General features: G+C 36.7%; 1 non-coding gene across 1 annotated transcript; it reads right to left on the reverse strand.

Annotated features, from left to right (window-relative positions):
• Window positions 1–9673: 9673 nt before the first annotated feature.
• LOC112704353 (small nucleolar RNA R71) lies at window positions 9674–9781 on the reverse strand. Its single transcript, XR_003154981.1, has one exon. It is a non-coding gene; the product is annotated as a small nucleolar RNA R71 (small nucleolar RNA).
• Between the last annotated feature and the right edge of the window lie 10875 nt (window positions 9782–20656).

Genomic DNA, 20656 nt, shown 5'->3' on the forward strand with positions numbered 1-20656 from the left:
ATTTTTGTGTTTTTCTCTCTCATCATTAAAATTCAAAAATAAAAAATATCTTTCTCTTTATTTCTCTCATAAAATGCAAAATATCAATCATATTTTTAAAATAATCTTTCTTATCTTTAATTTCAAAATTTCGTAGACTTTTACTTAACAATTAACGTGATGATTCAAAAATTGAAGTTGTTACTTTCTTGTTAAGAAAGGTCAATCTTGAATTCTAAATCATATCTTTTAGTTTCTGTTAGTCAGTATCAAATTTTAATTTAAAAATCAAATCTTTTCAAAATATCTTTTCAATATATCTTTTTAAAATATCTTTTTCAAATCATATCTATTTCAAAATTTTGATTTCAAATATCTTTTCTAATTTCTTATCTTTCAAAATGATTTTCAATCTTTTTCAACTAACTAATTATTTTGTTTTTTCTTATCTTTTTCAAAACCACCTAACTATTTTTCTCTCTCTAATTTTCGAAAATCATCTCCATTTTTTCAAAATTCTTTAATTAACTAATTGTTTCAAATTTTAATTTCTATTTTATTCCTTCTCTTAGTTTTCGAATTTTAACTTTAATTTAAAATAAAAACAGAAATATTTTTCTTTTATTTTAAGTAATTTTCGAAAATCCCTCTCTCACATCTCTTTCTATTTATTCATTTATTTACTAACACTTCTCTTCATCTCAAGAATTCGAACTCACTCTTCCCCCTTGTGTTTGGATTCTTACTTTTTTCGTCTTCTATTCTTTCTTCTTCTACTAACATAAAGGAATCATCTACTGTGTAAAGTGGATCCCTATTTATTATTTTCTGTTCCCTTCTTTTTCATATGAGTAGGAACAAGGACAAGATATTCTTGTTGAAGCAGACCCTGAACCTGAAAGGACACTGAAGAGGAAACTAAGAGAAGCTAAATTACAACAATCTAGAGGCAACCTTACAAAAATTTTCGAAAAGGAAGAGGAGATGGCAGCCAAAAGTAATAATGCAAGAAGGATGCTTGTGATTATACTACACCTACTTCCAGTTTGATGGAAGAAGCATCTCAATCCCTGCTATTGGAGCAAACAATTTTAAACTGAAACCTCAACTAGTTGCTCTACTACAACAGAACTGCAAGTTCCATAGACTTCCATCAGAAGATCCCTATTAGTTTTTAACTGAATTCTTGCAGATCTGTAAGACTGTTAAGACTAATGGAGTAGATCCTGAAGTCTACAGGCTCATGCTTTTCCTTTTTGCTGTAAGAGACAGGGCTAGAACATGGTTGGACTCTCAACCTAAAGATAGCCTGGAGTCTTGGGATAAGCTGGTCACGGCCTTCTTGGCTAAGTTCTTTCCTCCTCAAAAGCTGAGCAAGCTTAGAGTGGATGTTCAGACCTTCAAACAAAAAGATGGTAAATCCCTCTATGAAGCTTGGGAAGATACAAGCAGATGACCAAAAGGTGTCCTTCTGACATGCTTTCAGAGTGACCATCTTGGATATATTCTATTATGGTCTATCTGAGTTCTCTAAGATGTCACTGGACCATTCTGCAGGTGGATTCATTCACCTAAAGAAAACACCTCCAGAAGCTCAAGAACTTATTGACATGGTTGCAAATAACCAATTCATGTACACTTCTGAGAGGAATTCTGTGAGTAATGGGACCCTCAGAGGAAGGGAGTTCTTGAAATTGATGCTCTGAATCCCATATTGCTCAGAACAAGATGTTGACTCAGCAAGTCAACATGATTTCTCAAAGTCTGAATGGATGGCAAAATGCATCCAATAGTACTAAAAAGGCATCTTCTGAGAAGAAGCTTATGATCCTGAGAACCCTGCAATGGCAGAGGTAAATTAATGGGTGAACCTATGGGAAACCTATAATCCTCATGGAAATCATCAAAATTTCTCATGGAAGGATCAACAAAAGCTCAACAAGGCTTAAAATGGTTGAAGAAACAGCTCAGCAATAGTAAACTTTCCATCTCTTTCAAACAAACAGAATTCTGAGCAGACTCTTCTAGCTTAGCAAATATAGTCTCTGATCTATCTAGCCATTTAATTCATAGAAAATAAGTATCTAGAATTTAGAGCAAATGGCCAGCTGATAAGAAATCACTGAAACTCTCCTAGTACTCTCCAAGCATACGAAGAGAATCCAAAAGAGAGTGCAAGCATTGAATAATTAAAATGGCCGAACCTAGAGAGGAAGGGGAAGACTGAATCCCAATGAGGAAGACCTCATGGATGTTCCAGATAAGAAGGAGTTCCTATTGAGACTAAAGAATTGAGTCATATAGGACCATAGAATTCCATTAAACTCTTCTACCATTCATGAGCTCTGAAACTATTCTTCCTCTGAAGAGGATGAAGATGTAACTGGAGAGCAAGTTGCTCAATATCTAGGAGCCATCATGAAGCTGAATGCCAAGTTGTTTGGTAATGAGACTTGGAAAGGTGAATCTCCCTTGCTCATTAGTGAACTAGATACATGGGTTCAGCAAACTTTACCTTAAAAGAAACAAGATCCTGGTAAATTCTTAATACCCTGTACCATGGAACCATGACCTTTGAGAAGGCTCTATGTGACCTGGGTCAGGTATAAATCTTATGCCACTCTCTGTAATGGAGAAACTAGGGATCTTTGAGGTACAGGATGCCACATTCTTATTACAAATGGTAGACAAGTCAGTAAGATAAGCTTATGGATTGGTAGAGGACGTGTTAGTAAAGGTTAAAGGCCTTTACATCCTTACTGATTTCATAATCTTAGACACTAGGAAGGAGGAGGATGAATGCATCATCCTTAGAAGACCCTTCCTAGCCACTGCAGGAGCTGTGATTGATGTTGACAGAGGAGAGCTAGTCCTTCAATTGAATAGGGACTGCCTTGTGTTTAAGCTCAAGGATATTCCTCTACAACCATGGAGAGGAAGCATGAAAAGCTTCTCTCAATACAAGTCAAACAAAGCCCCACAATCAAACTCTAAGTTTGGTGTTGGGAGGCCACAACCAAACCTAAGTTTGGTGTTCAACCCCCACATTCAACTCTAAGTTGGTGTTGGAGTCCACAACATTGACCTGATCACCTGTGAAGCTCCATGAGAGCATACTGTCAAGCTAGTGACATTAAAGAAGCGCTTATTGGGAGGCAAACCAATTTTATTTATCTAATTTTATTTTTTATTTTTTCTTTATGTTTTATTAGGTTATGATCATGTGGAGTCACAAAACAAATACTAAAATTAAAAAGAGAATCAAAAACAGCAGAAGAAATAGCACACCTTGGAGGAAGAGCTTACTGGTGTTTGACGCCATAAGGAGCATCTGGCTGGTGTTCAACCCAGAACAGAGCATGAATCTGGCGTTAAATGCCAGAAACAAGCATGGAACTGGCGTTCAATGCCAGAGACATGTTGCAGACTGGCGTTCAATGCCTAAAACAAGCATAGAACTGGCGTTTAACGCCAGAAACAAGCATCAATCTGGAGTTAAACGCCAAGATTGCATGCAGAGGGCATTTTACACGCCTCATTGGTGCAGGGATGATAATCCTTAACACCTCAGGATCTATGGACCCCACAGGATCATCTCAGGATCTGTGGACCCCACAGGATCCCTACCTACCTCAACTCACCTTCTCTCTTCTTCACACAATCCAATAACACTCTTCCCCAAAAACCCTTCACCAATTACTTCAATCTCTCTTCCCCATTACCTCTTCACCACTCACATCCATCCACTCTTCCCCATAAAACCCACCTACCTTCAAATTCAAAATCCCTTTCCCACCCAAACCCACCCAATATGGCCGAACCTTAACCCTCTCCCTCCACTATATAAACCCTCTATCCTTCTTCATTTTCACACAACACAACCCTCTCTTCTCCCCCTTGGCCGAATACACATCTCTCTCGCTCTCCTCCATATCTTATTCTTCTTCTTCATCTATTCTTTCTTTTCTTTGCTCGAGGACGAGCAACATTTTAAGTTTGGTGTGGTAAAAGCATAGCTTTTTTGTTTTTTCATAACCATTGATGGCACCTAAGGCCAAAGAAACCTCAAGAAAGAGGAAAGGGAAGGCAATTGCTTCCACCTCTGAGTCATGGGAGATGGAGAGATTCATCTCAAGGGTCCATAGCTCAGTAGTAGAACATTTGACTGCACATCAAGAGAGCCCACTCATGGACCTCAACAGGAGCATAAGGAATTCCCTCATCAAGAAATCCCTGAGATACCTCAGGGGATACATTTTCCTCCACACAATTTTTGGGAGCAACTAAGGATAGGAGCACCAAAATCACTAGGGATCAAGCAACAGAGGCAAGAAAGAGACATAGAGGAGCTCAAAGACACCATTGGTCCTTCAAGAAGAAGACGCCACCCTCACTAAGGTGGACTCATTCCTTAACTTCCTTTTCTTATCTCTCTGTTTTCGGTTTTTGAGCTTATGTTTCTCTATGTTTGTGTCTTACTACATGATCATTAGTATTTAGTAACTATGTCTTAAGGCTATGAATAATTCCATGAATCCTTCACCTTTCTTAAATGAAAAATGTTTTTAATACAAAAGAACAAGAAGTAAATGAGTTTCGAATTCATCCTTGAAATTAGTTTAATTATATTAATGTCGTGACAATACTTTTTGTTTTCTGAATGAATGCTTGAACAGTGCATGTTTTTGATCTTGTTGTTTATGAATGTTAAAATTGTTGGCTCTTGAAAGAATGATGAAAAGAGAAATGTTATTGATGATCTGAAAAATAAAAAAAATTGATTCTTGAAGCAAGAAAAAGTAGTGAAGAACAAAGCTTGAAAAAAAAGTGGTGAAAACAAAAGAAAAAAAGAAAAAGCAAGCAGAAAAAGCCAATAGCCCTAAAACCAAAAGGCAAGGGTAAAAAGGATCCAAGGCTTTGAGCATCAATGGATAGGAGGGCCCAAGGAAATAAGATCCAGGCCTAAGCGGCTAATTCAAGCTGTCCCTAACCATGTGCTTGTGGCATGCAGGTCCAAGTGAAAAGCTTGAGAATGAGTGGTTAAAGTCATGATCCAAAGCAAAAAGAGTGTGCTTAAGAGCTCTGGACACCTCTAACTAGGGACTTTAGCAAAGCTGAGTCACAATCTGAAAAGGTTCACCCAGTCATGTGTCTGTGGCATTTATGTATCCGGTGGTAATACTGGAAAACAAAGTGCTTAGGGCCACAGCCAAGACACATAAAAGTAGCTGTGTTCAAGAATCAACATACTTAACTAGGAGAATTAATAACACTATCTAAACTCTGAGTTCCTATAGATGCCAATCATTCTAAACTTCAAGGGATAAAGTGAGATGCCAAAACTGTTTAGAAGCAAAAAGCTACGAGTCCCGCTCATCTAGTTAGAACTAATATTCATTGATGTTTTGAGATTTATAGTATATTCTCTTCTTTTTATCCTATTTGATTTTCAGTTGCTTGGGGACAAGCAATAATTTAAGTTTGGTGTTTTGATGAGCGGATAATTTATACGCTTTTTTGCATTGTTTTTAGGTAGTTTTTAGTAGGATCAAGCTACTTTTAGGGATGCTTTTATTAGTTTTTATGCAAAATTCACATTTCTGGACTTTACTATGAGTTTGTCTATTTTTCATTGATTTCAGGTATTTTCTAGCTGAAATTGAGGGACCTGAGCAAAAGTCTGATAGGAGGCTGACAAAGGATTGGTGATGCTGTTGGATTCTGATCTCCCTACACTCGAAATAGATTTTCTGGAGCTACAGAACTCAAATGGTGGGCTCTTAACGGCGTTGAAAGTAGACGTCCAGATCTTTCCAGCAATATATAATTGTCCATACTTTGTTCGAGATTAGATGACGCAAACTGGCGTTCAACGCCAGTTCCATGCTGCATTATGGAGTAAAACGCCAGAAACACGTCACAAACCAGAGTGAAATGGCAAAAACACGTTATAACTTGGCGTTTAACTCCAAAAGAAGCCTCTGCACGTGTAAATCTCAAGCTCAGCCCAAGCACACACCAAAGACAGGTTGTTGATGAGCGGATAATTTATATGTTTTTTGGCATTGTTTTTAGGTAGTTTTTAGTAGGATCTAGATACTTTTAGGGATGTTTTTATTAGTTTTTATGTAAAATTCACATTTCTGGATATTACTATGAGTTTGTGTGTTATTCTATGATTTCAGGTATTTTCTGGCTGAAATTGAGAGACCTGAGCAAAAATCTGATAGGAGGCTGACAAAGGACTGCTGATGCTGTTGGATTCTGATCTCCCTGCACTTGAAATGAATTTTTTGGAGCTACAGAACTCCAAATGGTGCGCTCTCAATTGCGTTGGAAAGTAGACATCCAGGGCTTTCTAAAATATATAGTAGTCTATACTTTATTCGAGTTTAGATGACGGAAACTGGCGTTCAACGCCAGTACCATGCTGCATTTTGGAGTAAAACGCCAGAAACACATCACAAACCAGAGTTAAACACCAAAAACACATTACAACTTGGTGTTTAACCCCAAGAGAAGTCTCTGCACGTGTAAAGCTCAAGCTCAGCCCAAGCACACACCAAAGTAGGCCCTGGAAGTGGATTTCTACATCAATTACTTATCTCTGTAACCCTAGTAGCTAGTTTAGTATAAATAGAACTTTTACTATTGTACTAGGGGTCTTTGACCAGATCTTTGATCAATTTTATGCTATCTTAGACTTTTGTGGAGGCTGGCCATTCGGCCATGCCTGGATCTTGTTCTTATGTATTTTCAACGGTGGAGTTTTTACACACCATAGATTAAGGTGTGGAGCTCTGCTGTTCCTCGAGTATTAATGCAAAGTACTATTGTTTTTCTATTCAATTCATGCTTATTCTCATTCTAAGATATTCATTCGCACTTCAACCTGATGAATGTGATGATCTGTGACACTCATCACTATTCTCACTTATGAACGCGTGCCTGACAAACACTTCCGTTCTACCTGCGAAAGCTAGAGTGTGTATCTCTTAGATTCCTAACCCACGACGCATGGTTGCCTCGCCTGACAACTGAGCCTCCTATTTCGTGCGATCAGAGTCTTCATGGTATAAGCTAGAATTATTGGCGGCCATTCCTAAGATTTGGAAAGTCTAAACTTGTCTGTGGTATTCCGAGTAGGATCTAAGATGGGATGACTGCGATGAGCTTCAAACTCGCGAGTGTTGGGCATAGTGACAGACGCAAAAGAATCACTAGATTCTATTCCAACATGATCGAGAACCGACAGATGATTAGCCGTGCGGTGACAGCGCATCTGGACCATTTCACTGAGAGGACGGACGGTAGCCATTGACAACGGTGATCCCCCAACATACAGCTTGCCATGGAAAATCTCCGTGGGATCGACCGTTACTCACGTAAGGTTTATTACTTGGACAACCCAGTGCACTTGCTGGTTAGTTGTGCGAAGTTGTGAAGAATGTGTGTGAACCATAGTATTGTGCACCAAGTTTTTGGAGCCAGTGCTAGGAATTGTTCGAGTTGTGAAAAATATGTGTCACAATTTTGCCTATCAAGTTTTTGGCGCCGTTGCCGGGATTGTCTGATTTTGAACAACTGACGGTTCATCTTGTTGCTTAGATTAGGTAATTTTCTTCTTATTTTGTTTTCAAAAAGTTTTCAAAAATCTTTCAAAATTTTTCTTCTTTTTCATTTTTCCACAATTAATTTTCCAAAAATACAAAAAAATTATAAAATCATAAAAAACAAAAATATTTTGTGTTTCTTGTTTGAGTCTTGAGTCAATTTTTAAGTTTGGTGTCAATTGCATGCTTTTAAAAATTTATGCATTTTTTCGAAAAATTCATGGATTGCATTCTTCATGATCTTCAAGTTGTTCTTGGTAAGTCTTCTTGTTTGATCTTCATATTTTTTTGTTTTGTGTCTTTTGTTGTTTTTCATATGCATTTTTGAATTCATAGAGTCTAAACATGAAAAATATCTAAGTTTGGTGTCTTGCATGTTTTTCTTTTCTTGAAAATTTTTCCAAAATAAGTTCTTGATGTGCATTATGATCTTCATAATGTTCTTGGTGTTCATCTTGACATTCATAGTGTTCTTGCATGCATAATTGGTTTTGATCCCAAATTTTCATGTTTTGGGTCATATTTGTGTTTTTCTCTTGTTTTACTCATAGAGTCTAATCATTAAAAATTAAAAAAAAATCAAAAAAATATCTTTTCCTTGTTTTACTCATAAAATTTCGAAATCTTTGGGTTGACTTAGTAAAAATTTTTTAAAATAAGTTGTTTCTTGTTAATCAAGTCAAGATTTCAATTTTAAAAATCTTATCTTTTAAAATCTTTTTCAAAATCAAATCTTTTTCATTTTTTCTTTTAAGTTTCAAAAATTTTTAAAATTGATTTTCAAAATATTTTTCTTATCTGTATTTCATGATTTTCGAAAACTTTACTAACAATTAATGTGATTGATTCAAAAATTTGAAGTTTGTTACTTTCTTGTTAAGAAATGTTAAATCTTTAAATTCTAAAATCATATCTTTTAGTTTCTTGTTAGTCAAGTAATCAATTTTAATTTTAAAAATCAAATCTTTTTTCAAAAAAATCTTTTCAATCATATCTTTTTAATCATATCTTTTCAAACATATCTTTTTCAAATCATATCTTTTTCAAAATTAATTTCAAAATCTTGTCTAACTTCTTATCTTTTCAAAATTGAATTTCAAATCTTTTTCAACTAATTAATTGACTTTTTGTAATTTCTTATCTTTTTCAAAACCGCCTAACCACTTTTCTCTCTCTAATTTTCGAAAAATCACCATTCTCTTTTTCAAAATTCTTTTTAATTAACTAATTGTTTTAAATTTTAATTTTTCTTCTCTTAATTTTCGAATTTTAACTAATAATTAAAATAAAAACAAAAATATTTTTCTTCTCTTTTAGTTAATTTTCGAATTCCCTCTCTCTCTCTCTCATCTTTTTCTATTTATTTATTTATTTACTAACACTTCTCTTCATCTCAAAATTCGAACCCTCTCTTCTCCTCTGTGTTCGAATTTTTCTCTCATCCTTCTTCTATTCTTTTCTTCTTCTACTCACATAAAGGAATCTCTATACTGTGACATAGATGATTCCTCTTCCTTTTCTGTCCTCTTCTTTTTCATATGAGCAGGAGCAAGGACAAGAACATTCTTGTTGAAGCAGATCCTGAACCTAAAAGGACTCTGAAGAAGAAACTAAGAGAAGCTAAAATATAACAATCCAAAGAAAACCTTACAGAAATTTTTGAAAAATAAGAGGAGATGGCAGCCGAAAATAATGACAATAACAATAATGCAAGGAGGATGCCTGGTGATTATACTACACCTACTTCCAACTTTTATGGAAGAAGCATCTCAATCCCTGCCATTGGAGCAAACAATTTTGAGCTGAAGCCTCAACTAGTTGCTCTAATGCAATAGAACTGCAAGTTTCATGGACTTCCATCAGAAGATCCCTATCAGTTTTTAACTGAGTTCTTGCAGATCTGTGATACTATTAAGACTAATGGAGTAAATCCTGAAGTCTACAGGCTCATGCTTTTCCCTTTTGCTGTAAGAAACAGAGCTAGAATATGGTTGGACTCACAACCTAAAGATAGCCTGGACTCTTGGGATAAGCTGGTCACGACCTTCTTGGCCAAGTTCTTTCCTCCTCAAAAGCTGAGCAAGCTTAGAGTGGATGTTCAGACTTTCAAGCAAAAAGATGGTGAATCCCTCTATGAAGCTTGGGAAAGATACAAGCAGTTGACCAAAAAGTGTCCTTCTGACATGCTTTCAGAGTAGACCATTTTGGATATATTCTATGATGGTCTATCTGAGTTTTCTAAGATGTCACTGGACCATTCTGCAGGTGGATCTATTCACCTAAAGAAAACTCATGTAGAAGCTCAAGAACTTATTGACATGGTTGCAAATAACCAATACATGTACACCTCTGAGAGGAATCCTGTGAGTAATAGGATGCCTCAAAAGAATGGAGTTCTTGAAATTGATGCTCTGAATGCCATATTGGCTCAGAACAAAATGTTGACTCAGCAAGTCAACATGATTTCTCAAAGTCTGCATGGATTGCAAAATGCATCCAACAGTACTAAAGAAGCATCTTCTGAAGAAGAAGCTTATGATCCTGAGAACCCAACAATGGTAGAAGTGAATTACATGGGTGAAGCCTATGGAAACACCTATAATCCCTCATGAAGAAATCATCCAAATTTCTCATGGAAGGATCAACAATAGCCTCAACAAGGCTTTAATAATGGTGGAATAAATAGGTTTAGCAATAGCAAGCCTTTTCCATCATCTTCTCAGCAACAGACAGAGAATTCTGAACAGAGTCCCTCTAGCTTAGCAAACATAGTCTCTAATCTATCTAAGGCCACTCTAAATTTCATGAATGAAACAAGGTCCTCCATTAGAAATTTGGAGGCACAAGTGGGTCAGCTGAGTAAGAAAATCACTAAAACTCCTCATAGTACTCTCCCAAGCAATACAGAAGAGAATCCAAAAAGAGAGTGCAAGGCCATTGATATTATCAAAATGGCTGAATCCAAAGAGGAAGGGGAGGACGTGAATCCCAATGAGGAAGACCTCATGGGACATCCTCCAGACAGAAAGGAGTTCTCTATTGAGAACCTAAAGGAATCTGAGGCTCATATAGAGACCATAGAGATTCCATTAAACTTCCTTCTGCCATTCATGAGCTCTAAGAACTATTCTTCCTCTGAAGAGGATGAAGATGTAACTGAAGAGAAAGTTGCTCAATATCTAGGAGCCATCATGAAGCTGAATGCCAAATTGCTTGGTAATGAGACTTGGGAAGATGAACCTCCCTTGCTCATTAGTGAACTAAATACATGGGTTCAGCAAACTTTACCTCAAATGAAACAAGATCCTGGTAAATTCTTAATACCTTGTACCATAGGCACCATGACCTTTGAGAAGGCTCGGTGTGACCTGGGGTCAGGTATAAATCTTATGCCACTCTCTGTAATGGAGAAACTGGGAATCTTTGAGGTACAAGTTGCAAGAATCTCATTAGAGATGGCAGACAAGTCAATAAAACAAGCTTATGGATTGGTAGAGGATGTGTTAATGAAGGTTAAAGGCCTTTACATCCCTGCTGATTTCATATTCCTAGACACTGGGAAGGATGAGGATGAATGCATCATCCTTGGAAGACCCTTCCTAGCCACAGCAGGAGCTGTGATTGATGTTGACAGAGGAGAGCTAGTCCTTCAATTGAATAGGGACTACCTTGTGTTTAAAGCTCAAGGATCTTCCTCTGTAACCATGGAGAGGAAGCATGAAAAGCTTCTCTCAATACAGAGTCAAACAAAGCCCCCACAATCAAACTCTAAGTTTGGTGTTAAGAAGCCACAACCAAACTCTAAGTTTGGTGTTGAGAAGCCCCCACATTCAAACTCTAAGTTTGGTGTTGGGAGGCCCACATCATGCTCTGAACATCTGTGAAGCTCCATGAGAGCTCACTGTCAAGCTTTTGACATTAAAGAGTGCTTATTGGGAGTCAACCCAATTTTTAACCATCTATATTTCTATCGTTCTTTTATGTTTTATTTGGTTTATGATCGTATGGAGTCACAAAACAATTGCAAAAATTAAAAATAGAATCAAAAATAGCAGAAGAAAAAAGCATATCCTGGAGGAAGAGCTGTTTGGCGTTTAAATGCTAGAAATAAGCATCTGTCTGGCATTTAACGCCAGAAACAAGCACCAAGCTGGCGTTTAAACGCTAGAAACAAGCATCTGTCTAGCATTTAACGCCAGAAATAAGTACCAAGCTGGCATTTAACGCCAGAAACAAGCATCAGGCTAGCGTTAAACGCCAGAAATAGGCTACATTTGGGCGTTTAACGCCAGAAACACGCTGCAGTCTGGCGTTAAACGCCAAGATTGCATACAGAGGGTGTTTTACACGCCTAAAAGTTGCAAGGATGAGAAATCCTTGACACCTCAAGATCTGTGGACCCCACAGGATCATCTCAAGATCTGTGGACCCCACAGGATCCCTACCTACCCCACTTCTTTCTTCTTCACACAATCCAATAACACTATATCCTTCACCAATCACATCCATCCACTCTTCCCCATAAACCCCACCTACCTTCAAATTCAAAATCTCTTTCCCACCCAAACCCACCCTAAATGACCGAACCCAAACCCCTCTCCCTCCATTATATAAACCCCTCCATCCTTCTTCATTTTCACACAACACTACCCTCTCTTCTCCCCCTTGGCCGAAACCCACACCTCTCTCCCTCTCCTCCATATCTTCTTCTTCTTCTTCTATTCTTTCTTCTTTTGCTCGAGGGCGAGCAACATTCTAAGTTTGGTGTGGTAAAAGCATAGCTTTTTTGTTTTTCCATAACCATTGATGGCACCTAAGGCCAGAGAAACCTTAAGAAAGAGGAAAGGAAAGGCAATTGCTTCCACTTCTGAGTCATGGGAGATGGAGAGATTCATCTCAAAAGCCCATCAAGACCACTTCTATGAAGTTGTGGCCAAGAAAAAGGTGATCCCTGAGGTCCCTTTTAAGCTCAAAAAGGGCGAATATCCAGAGATCCGACAAGAGATTAGAAGAAGAAGATGGGAAGTTCTCTCCAATCCAATTCAACAAGTCGGAATCTTAACGGTTCAAGAGTTCTATGTAAACACATGGATCACTAGGAACCATGATCAAAGTATAACCCAAACCCAAAGAATTGGCTTACAATGGTTCGGGGGAAATGCTTAGATTTCAGTCTAGAGAACGTAAGGTTGGCGTTCAACTTGCCTATGATGCAAGAAGACGCATGCCCCTACACTAGAAGGGTTAACTTTGATCAAAGGTTGGACCAAGTCCTCATGGACATATGTGTGGAAGGAGCTCAATGAAAAAGAGACTCAAAAGGCAAGCCAGTTCAATTGAGAATACTGGACCTTAAGCCTGTGGCTAGAGGATGGTTGGAGTTCATCCAATGCTCTATCATCCCCATTAGCAACCAATCCAAAGTAACTATGGATCGGGCCATCATGATCTATAGCATCATAATTGGAGATGAAGTATAAGTTCATGAAGTCATCTCTCTAGAACTCTACAAAATAGCCGAAAAGCCCTCCACCTTGGCAAGGCTAGCTTTTCCTCACCTCATTTGCCATCTATGTAACTTAGCTGGAGTTGTCATAGAAGGAAACATCCTCATTGAAGAGGACAAGCCCATCACTAAGAAGAGGATGGAGCAAACAAGAGAGCCCATTCATGGATCTCAAGAGAGGCATGAGGAAGCTCATCATCAAGAAATCCTTGAGATGCCTCAAGGGATGCATTTTCCTCCAAACAACTATTGGGAACAACTCAACACTTCTCTAGAAGGATTGAGTTATAACATGAACCAATTAAGGGTGGAACACCAAGAGCACTCCATCATTCTCAATGAGATTAGAGAAGATCAAAGAGCTATGAAGGAGGAGCAACAAAGGCAAGGAAGAGACATAGAGGAGCACAAAGACACCATTGGTCCTTCAAGAAGAAGGTGCCACCCTCACTAAGGTGGACTCATTCCTTAACTTCCTTGTTCTTATCTCTCTGTTTTTCAGTTTTATGCTTTATGTTTGTCTATATTTTGAGTCTTTACTACATGATAATTAGTATTTAGTAACTATGTCTTAAGGCTATGAATAATTCCATGAATTCTTCACCTTTCTTAAATGAAAAATGTTTTTAATACAAAAGAACAAGAAGTACATGAGTTTCGAATTCATCCTTGAAATTAGTTTAATTATATTGATGTGGTGATAATACTTTTTATTTTCTAAATGAATGCTTGAACAGTGCATATTTTTTATTTTGTTGTTTATGAATGTTAAAATTATTGGCTCTTGAAAGAATGATGAAAAAGAGAAATGTTATTGATGATCTGAAAAATCATAAAATTGATTCTTGAAGCAAGAAAAAGCAGTGAAGAACAAAGCTTGCGAAAAAAAATTTAAGAAAGAAAAAGAAAAAGCAAGCAGAAAAAGCCAATAGCCCCTTAAAACCAAAAGGCAAGGGTAAAAAAAGGATCCAAGACTTTGAGCATCAATGGATAGGAGGGCCCAAGGAAATAAAATCCAGGCCTAAGCGGCTAAATCAAGCTGTCCCTAACCATGTGCTTGTGTCATGAAGGTCCAAGTGAAAAGCTTGAGACTAAGTGGTTAAAGTCATGATCCAAAGCAAAAAGAGTGTGCGTAAGAGCTTTGGACACCTCTAACTGGGGACTTTAGCAAAGCTGAGTCACAATCTGAAAAAGTTCACCCAGTCATGTGTCTGTGGCATTTATGTATCCGGTGGTAATATTGGAAAACAAAGTGCTTAGGGCCACGGCCAAGACTCATAAAAGTAACTGTGTTCAAGAATCAACATACTTAACTAGGAAAGTCAATAACACTATCTGAAATTCTAAGTTCCTAGAGAAGCCAATCATTATAAACTTCAAAGGAAAAAGTGAGATGCCAAAACTGTTCAGAAGCAAAAAGCTACAAGTCCCGCTCATCTAATTAGAACTAATATTCATTGATATTTTGAGATTTATAGTATATTATATTCTTTTATCCTATTTAATTTTCAGTTGCTTGGGGACAAGCAACAATTTAAGTTTGGTGTTGTGATGAGCAGATAATTTATATGCTTTTTGGCATTGTTTTTAGGTAGTTTGTAGTAGGATCTAGATACTTTTAGGGATGTTTTTATTAGTTTTTATGAAAAATTCACATTTCTGGACTTTACTATGAGTTTGTGTGCTTTTCTATGATTTCAGGTATTTTTTGGCTGAAATTGAGGGACCTGAGCAAAAATTTGATAGGAGGCTGACAAAGGACTGCTGATGCTGTTGGATTCTGACCTCCCTGCACTCAAAATAGATTTTCTGGAGCTACTGAACTTCAAATGGCGCGCTCTTGATTGAGTTGGAAAGTAGACATCTAGGGCTTTCCAGCAACATATAATAGTTTACACTTTATTCGAGTTTTGATGACGTAAACTGGAGTTCAATGCCAGTTCCAGGCTGCATTTGGAGTAAAATGCCAGAAACACATGACAAACCATAGTTAAACGCCAAAAACACGTTACAACTTGGCGTTTAACCCCAAGAGAAGCCTCTGCATGTGTAAAGCTCAAGCTCAGCCCAAGCACACACCAAAGTGGGCCCCGGAAGTGGATTTCTACATCAATTACTTATCTCTGTAACCCTAGTAGCTAGTTTAGTATAAATAGAACTTTTTACTATTGTACTAGGGGTCTTTGACCAGATCTTTGATCAGTTTTATGCTATCTTAGACTTTTGTGGAGGCTGGCCATTTGGCCATGCCTAGACCTTGTTCTTATGTATTTTCAACGGTGGAGTTTCTACACACCATAGATTAAGGTGTGGAGCTCTGCTGTTCCTCGAGTATTAATGCAAAGTACTATTGTTTTTCTATTCAATTCATGCTTATTCTCATTCTAAGATATTCATTCGCACTTCAACCTAATGAATGTGATGATCCATGACACTCATCACTATTGTCACTTATGAACGCGTGCCTAACAAACACTTCCGTTCTACCTGCGAAAGCTAGAGTGTGTATCTCTTGGATTCCTGACCCACGACGCATGGTTGCCTCGCCTGACAACCGAGCCTCCCATTCCGTGAGATTAGAATCTTTGTGGTATAAGCTAGAATTATTGGCGGCCATTCCTAAGATCCAGAAAGTATAAACCTTATTTGTGGTATTCCGAGTAGGATCTGAGATGAGATGACTGTGACGAGCTTCAAACTCGCGAGTGTTGGGCGTAGTGACAGACGCAAAAGAATCACTGGATTCTATTCCAACATGATCGAGAACTGACAGATGATTAGCCGTGCGGTGCAGCGCATCTGGACCATTTTCACTGAGGGGACAGACGGTAGCCATTGACAATGGTGATCCCCCAACATACAGCTTGCCATGGAAAGGAGTAAGAATGATTGGATGAAAGCAGTAGGAAAGCAGAGATTTAGAAGGAACACAGTATCTTCATGCGCTTATCTAAAATTCCCACCAATGAATTATATAAGTATCTCTATCTTTACCTTATGCTTTATTTATCTTTATATTCGAAAACCATTAGAACCATTAGAATCCGCCTGACTGAGATTTACAAGATGATTATAGCTTGCTTCATACCAACAATCTCCGTGGGATCGACCCTTACTCACGTAAGGTTTATTACTTGGACAACCCGTGCACTTGCTGGTTAGTTGTGCGAAGTTGTGAAGAATGTGTGTGAACCATAGTATTGTGCACCAAGTTTTTGGAGCCAGTGCTTGGAATTGTTCGAGTTGTGAAAAGTATGAGTCAAATTTTGCCTATCAGTTGTATGCTGTTTTAACTTCCAAAAGCTCTGTTATATCTGTATTAACTAGTTAGCCTAAACTCCGTGAGCTACAGCTAGTATTCTTTTGGATATTATACACACACACGCACACACACACCCACACACACACATTATGATCTTGTATCTTATTCATGTTACATCTTGTGCCTTTACGCTTGTAATTAGTTCGTGTGAACGCTTCACGCTTTTGTATCTCTTAATTGAGCTTAAGTTCCTTATCGGGCTTCTAGTATTATAATTTCCTTCTATATATATAATTATATGAGATTTAGAACTGTCATGGCACTTTGTTATCTTTTTCTTTACGGCATGAGGTAAAGCTTAGGATAATAGGGTGTTACACTTTTTCCATAAGGTATTTTAAATGTAACGTGTTGAAACTACATAAATTTTGTATATTATGTCAATTTTTGAGGACGAAAATTTTTAAAAGTGGGGTATGATGTAAAACCTAGGATTTTTGGAAATTTAATAATAAGGTATTTATGATTTATTATATTTATTTAAGAGTATGTTTTCAGATATTATTATATTAATTGGGTATTTTTCTATTTATGATTTTAAAGCTTTAGTAATTGACAAATAATGAAGATTTTATATGCTTTAATGCGAATATTTAGATTTTGAACTTTATTTGTGATTTTAAAGAAAATTGATTTGATTCTCTCATTTTTTAATTAGAGTATTTCTTTTAAAATAATTTATAAATTTATGATTAAATTTTTGAATTAAAAATTGGTTTTCGATTACTCTATTACCTTAATTTAATTAAAATTACCAAACTACCATTATACCTAATATTTACCAAAACGCTAATTTTCACTACACTCAAATACACACTTCCCCTTTTAACCAAATTCTAACCGCCAAATTCCCCATCTTTAACACACACACAGGAAGAGAGGAGAGAGTAGAGGAAGAGAGAAAGAGATCCAAGAGAGGGAGCTGAGCACAGGAAGGGCTATCTTGCTGTCACTGCCGTTGTCTAGCTCACCGCTGCCATTAATGTCAACCCAAGGAGGAAGACAAAGAGCGCGATGTGAGAGAAGAGGGAGAACTATTTCCATGCTTCATCACCGCGAGCTGCCACTATATGCACCGTCACCACCGCTAAATGTCCATCACCATCGCCGTTCATTTAGTCGCCGATGTTGAGTTCATCAGAGTCATACCAGAGAAAGAAGGAGAGAACTCGTTGAGCTGCCATCGCATTCTATTTCTACAGTCATGGCCGCAGCCCTTCCTACTACTACTATGGTGGTTGTCGCGCCTCTGGCCACTGGAGTGAGCCGCTGGAGCCTCTGCTAGTTTGCCCCGAGCTATTGCCCATCACCGAAGATCTCTACCGCACCATTGCCTTATTTTTCTATAGCTGCAGTTGAGTTGAGGTTCTTTCATGTCGCGTTTAGAGCTGATGTGGTTACTACGAAAGTGGTTTGGAGTTGTGGTTGTGGCTGTCACTGTTGCAGGCTGAGAGAAAACCAAGCTTGTCACGTAGTTAAGTCATGATCGAGGTAGGAGTTTTTCTTAAAATTTATTTTCTATTACGGAATTGTTATACATATATTTGAAGTGAAAAATATATTTTTGTGATTATGTGAGTCTTATGGATGTGATTGTTTGCTTGATGGAATTATTGGTTGCCTGAGTGGTGTCTGGTTGTTGATAAAAATGAATTTGCAAAGTTGATTCGATTGAGTATTATGAAGAGTGGTTTTTGGTAGAGTTGAATTGATATTGAAAAATGAATTTATACTGAAAATGGTTGAAATTGGAAGTGGTTTGATATTGAACCTTATTTGATATCGAAATTGGTTTAAAAATTGGAAAGAATTTAATATTTGATAATTGTTTAATATTGAAAATGGTTGAGAATGGTTAGGGAAATGTGGTTTTGACGGAGCCCGTAAGGGTGTCAAAGTCTGAGTTTTAGAGGAGATGCTACTGAAATTTTTATAAAAATTGGAGGCTTTGTTTGAAGTGATTATTTCAAAAGATTTTGGATTTAAGGTTTATATGATTTGATTTTGAGTTATTAAGAAAAGGATCATGTTTTGAGTTTGATTTATTCAGAAAAGAATGAATTATGTTTTGTGTTTGAATTATTGATAAATGGAATGGGAGGTGTGATAATGAGGAATGATGATGATTGAATTTGAATGAAGGATATTTTAAAGTATGATTTTTGAATGAATCGAATGACATTGAGAATGGAGTTGAAATAAAATTGAATTTGATTGAGATATGAGACCTTGGGTAACATGTAGTGGCGTTGTCCACTTGCTCCGTGTTTGGTGTTCCTATCCAGAGTTCGCTATCGGACATGTCGAGTTTGGCTATATAACCGACAGATAAGACTCATCGGCCACAGAGAAGAAATGGATCATATGCACCTATGTGACATTATTTGAGTGTGCATATTGCACTTAGTGTGCCTATGTGAATATTTTTGTTTAACTGTTAATTGCCATACTTGCTGTAATTCCTCTGGATTTTGTTTGAACTTTATTTTTTGTGTTTGTGACTGATTGGTGGATTGTGGTGAATTGGGTGTTGATTGAGTTGCTTGGGCTGAGGGATGTGATTGATTATGTGATGGGCCGATGGCCGTGATTGGTTTCTAATTGAGGTTTAGTTAAGTATGAAAAACCAAGCTGGTTCAGCATAGACTTAATGAACCTATGCTTGGAACAGGTTAGTCATTCAGACAGTCTAAGAAACTTTTAAGATTTTCTTATAAGAAAAGAAAAGTTTTGGATTTTGGATAATTAATTATTTCTTTTAAAGAGGTTTTGGATATTTGCATGTTAAAAACATTGGTTTTCAAAAGATTCATAAGACAAGCGGTGATCACTGTGCTTGAAAATAGTTTTCTTTTTAAAAATCTTTTTATGGCAATTCTGAAAATCTATGGTGAGACCATGTGGTTAGGTTCTCACCCTCCTATAGCTTTATCTTTTCAGGAATCAGATGAAGAATCTTACGAAGAGTTTAATTGCATTTTGCTTATATTAGTTTAATTATTATTTATTTTTTCCTCGCTATTAATATATTTAAGTGGTTGTGATTGCTTTGTATGTATGTATGTGCGTTTTCAAATAAAAAAGTATTTTCACTTTTTAAAAGAATAGTTTATACGGTTTCGAGTTTTACAAAGGCTCCTATTTTATTATTAAGTATATGGAAGTCATCGTAATACTCCTCACTATCAGAGTGGCACAGCAAGAAGTGTGACATTCTGATAGTAAGGGTGTTACAGCCACTGCCATCGTCATTGCTACCGCTGTCTTCTTGATGCTGTTGTTGATGTTGTTGTTATTTAATTTCTTCTTCTTTTTTTTCTTTCTCATCCTTTTTTATTATCATTATCATCGTCCTCGTCGTTTTCATCTTATTCTTCTCCTATAAATGTTAAGAAAATTTAAGCACAAAAATTTTGAATTGAACAGAATTATTATGATAGTATTTTTAATTGCATATCACATTGATGAATTGTTTCTCAAAAAAGTTGATCTTGTGGTAACTTATTCTAATTGTTTGGATGCTCATATCTTACATGATAAGAGTGTTTTAGGTAATTATTTACTAGAAATTGAATTTTCTTATAAATCTGCAATTTATAATGCTGTTGGTTGTTATTCTCATGAGTTTGTGGATGATTTTAACTGACTGACTTTTTTGGATTTAATTCTTTTGTCTTTGAGTAATGATGTTAATGTAGATGGTAACGGTAAGGTTGAAAATGTCAACAAGAAGAATGAAGCCACAATACAATGGATAAAATAATGCCATCAAAATATGGTCTTTGAGTCTAAAGATTGGATTTGGATTCAATGGAGGAAAGATGAGCTTCTCATTTAGAGAAAAATAACACTTATTGTTAAAAAAGATGGTTCATTCTAAATGTTAGAGATTATCAAGAATAATTCTAGCAAGAATAAATTTTTTGGTAAGTATTATCATCCAGTTGTGTTTAGTGTATCTAATTTTTCTCCTTTTGTTATATATACAGTTTCGAGGATGAATCTTTTTGAAGAATGAGAGAATGATATATGCTCAAAAGGGCACTTTTGGTATTTTAAAGTTAAGGGATAGAATTGTAATATTATCTTGTTCAAGGATTTGAATACTAAAAGAATTATACTATGTTGGTCTTGGACAACAAGGAGACCAAAATATCATCTTAAAACCAATAGTGCTAAAATGGCGGCAGTCATAAAGTCCACTAGGCTAATTGAGGACATCAAAAAGCCTAAGGG

Source organism: Arachis hypogaea, chromosome 7 (assembly GCF_003086295.3).
Source record: "Arachis hypogaea cultivar Tifrunner chromosome 7, arahy.Tifrunner.gnm2.J5K5, whole genome shotgun sequence".
Classification (NCBI taxonomy): domain Eukaryota; kingdom Viridiplantae; phylum Streptophyta; class Magnoliopsida; order Fabales; family Fabaceae; genus Arachis; species Arachis hypogaea.